The 3,528-nt window shown below is 39.8% G+C and overlaps 1 long non-coding RNA gene across 1 annotated transcript; it reads left to right on the top strand.

Annotated features, from left to right (window-relative positions):
- The first annotated feature begins 1,476 nt into the window (after positions 1-1,476).
- LOC147008479 (uncharacterized) lies at positions 1,477-2,854 on the top strand. The gene is made up of 2 exons (XR_015053250.1): positions 1,477-2,104; positions 2,210-2,854. It is a non-coding gene; the product is annotated as an uncharacterized LOC147008479 (long non-coding RNA).
- Positions 2,855-3,528: the final 674 nt, after the last annotated feature.

Genomic DNA, 3,528 nt, shown 5'->3' with positions numbered 1-3,528 from the left:
CATGATAATAGTGATAATCCAGCTATTAAAAACAGTACAACTCAAAAGATATTATTATTTGCAGGTCATCTTTCACAGGGAGATATCTCAATGCCCTTTCCAGAAAATATCAAATAAAAGAGAACAAGTTAAAAAAGCAGAATAAATGATATCAGCAAATTAATATGAAACAATGCAGCAGTAGTTGATTGGTGTGTACTGTACAACAATAGTCATGTGGCTTAGTCAATTTACTGTTACAGGGGAGATAAAAGCACCAAATTTGGAATGAAGCTTCCTTTCTGCCTTTGAATCGATTTCAGCAGAGTAGCCCTCCTGAACTTTTTTGGGGGTTTTTACGTCACACACTAAAATCAAAGATGGCCGACATCAATTGTTAAATATCACCGATCTTGGGTTACAGGAGCCACAAGAAAGCTGCATAGTTTCCAATATAGGGGTTTTTGTTGTCACTGAATCTGCCTTTGCACACAACAATACTCCTTCATTTGTATGCAGCAGAAGGCTACAAGATAACATCTCTGGCTGAGGACATGGCTGCACTGCTGATGCAATGCCCTCTGCTGGTTCAGGCAGGAATTTGGAATTTGGCCATGGTGCCAGATTGCCTCCTCTTCGCAAAGGACGCCAAGGGCTCTTAAACATTCACCAACAAATGCTGGCAGACGGGACAACCATTTAACATCCATCACTAGGATGGCACATGCATTGATGAATCAACCAACTTGTGAAACACTGGGATGATAGTTTATAGCCATGTCAGGATTTAAACCCAGACTGCACACCTTAGAAGCCATCCTGCCAGCCCATGACAATACTACTAATGCACTAATAATATAATCTACTATTTCATTTATCCGAATGACCACCCATTTTCTGATAAACTGGCACACTGGTTATAAGTCCACCATGTTTATTAGTCCATCACGTGTCAATAGTTCTTATCTCTGAGTGTTGCAACCCAAAACATATTTAATTTCCTCAGTGTCACTGATATCACGTATGCTATGTTCTCAGTATTTGGGTTGGCTGTATTATTTAGATTTACAATTTCAAGGTGGTGTGTGAAGAGTTAAGACTGGCTGGAAGGACATGACCAGCAAATACTGCTGCCAAGAGGGCTAATAAAGCCAATAGTATGACTAGAAGCACCTGCTCTCCATGGGGGCTGCCAAGGTGGTCATGGTATTATGATTATTAAGACCACAGCAGAGTGCCTAACCGACGGGCGATCTTGTTCAAAGCACACAACACGTTCTTCTGACCAATCCATTCATTGAGGCAGCACATAGGTAACATACCACCATCTTAATCGCTCCTGAAAATATAATTAACTCGGGTTATGTATATGAAGTGAAAAACATGCATACTGCTTATGTGCCTCTATAATACATTGTGGTCATACAGTTTGGATAATTCCAATTGCACCCCCCCCACCTCCCCCCCCCCCAAAGGAAGAACATGCCAAGATTGGTGAAAAAAGATTTTTCTTTTCAAAACTTGTTGGAATCAAACACAACTTTTACATGCACAACTACAGGGTGCCCTCATGAATCCCTGAAAGTTTCAGCTTCCTAGATCAAAATCTTTCAGAGGAGTGGATGAGACATACTGCTATGGCTTAGTGAATCCAATATAATTGGAAATGCTAAGTATTATATGGCCATTACTGTGTAAATGGCAACTTGAATTAAATGTGTTGTAGTTATTGGGTGAAAGGATACGTGTGCAGACAGCTGGATGCATCAGTGACATCTCGGCACCATGATGCATTGTCAACAGAACTTTGAGGATGACTTTTGTTCAGGCTACAGTGTTCGAGTAACATGACAGCTACACTCCTACATTGGAGGGAGATGGACTGGGTGAAATATTTGTTGTGGAAAACGACACTCAGAGCCAATGATCAAGCTTTGGTCAGTCTTGGAATTCAGACTGTCTGTCGCCTGGTTTCGGGGTTGACCTTGTGTCGTTACAATATAAGGTGAAGCAGTGAGCATTCGAGAGAAGTGGAGGAGGACTTGAGGGTTGAACCAAAGATCCAGCTCCAGCAGAGTCTAGGGCCCTTGGAGCGGCTAAGTGCAGTCAAGTTTGTTTTGCCAAAGTGAGCTGTGCATGGCGGCGAGTGGGCTGTGACGGCTTCGTGAGTCTTGTACTATTGGGCGCACATTGACCACAGACCTGATTGTAACCCATTGCATCTTCGCAGGTGTGGGTTCTTCCTGCTGGCAGATTAGTTGAGTGCACGAGGAACCAACGCAACACTGTGGGTGTCATCGACATTGATATTCCATGCCGCCAACTTCTCTGGACATCTTCAATCAAGGTTGCCCCTCCTCCCTCCTTCTCATGGCACGGCATGGCTAGAGTGCATTGTGATCCCTTACAGCATAGAAATTCACCCGCATGGCCTGCTCACCGCACACATGGCTGGCTCATCACCAATGGCACATTGTGAGCATCTGAATGCAATCCAGGGCCTGCACGCTTCCTTCAACAGTGCAAGATAAAGACTTTGATTCACGGCAAGTATACTATGAAAGGGTTGTCTTAAAAACGCATGAGTGTAAAGTTACCTTCGTAAGAGTTGTGGGAATATTCAGAACTGCATTGAAACCTGTGTGTGTAACTTTGAGTAAGTTTTAAAAGCACTGAATGTGACTTGTATTCCTGTGGGGAATTTTACAGTTATTGAGGGCTGGTGATGAATCTTTGTGATGGAATTATTTTTGAATGATATTAGCGATTGAACTGTAGACAGTAGGAATTAATAAATTGCATTTAATTTCTCCTGTTTTATCATGCGCTGGTGTCACCTGGTTACCAACTCAAATAAAAGTTTGGAGTCATCGTGTTAATTGTCTGCCACGCTCCCCTCTGGGTACTTGTGGGGCACTCACCGTGAGTCATGGAGGCTGCGCGTAACAACACATACATGCATACAAACATAACATACACACATACATACATATACACACATTCACACATACACACATTCATACATACATGCATACACACATACATTCATACATACACACATACATACATATTCATACATACACACATACATACATACATACATACATACATACATACATACATACATACATACACACATATATACATATTCATACATACACACATCCATTCATACATACATAAATATACACACATTCATACATACACCCATACATACATTCATACATACACACATACATACATACATACATACATACACACATACATTCATACATTCATACATACACACATACATACATATACACACATTCATACATATATACATGCATACATACACATATTCATATATGCACACATTCAAACATATACACACACATATTTATATATGTATATATATATATATATATATATATATATATATATATATATATATATATATATATATATATATATATTTATATATGTATATATATATATATATATGCGCACATTCATACATACACACATCCATTCATACATACACATATACATACATACATTCATACATAC

This window comes from Eptatretus burgeri, chromosome 18 (assembly GCF_056783735.1).
Source record: "Eptatretus burgeri isolate ZD-2024b chromosome 18, Ebu_testis_v1, whole genome shotgun sequence".
NCBI lineage: Eukaryota > Metazoa > Chordata > Myxini > Myxiniformes > Myxinidae > Eptatretus > Eptatretus burgeri.
The sequence above is the reverse complement of the archived record's forward strand: the minus strand, read 5'-3'. Positions and strand labels throughout refer to the sequence as shown.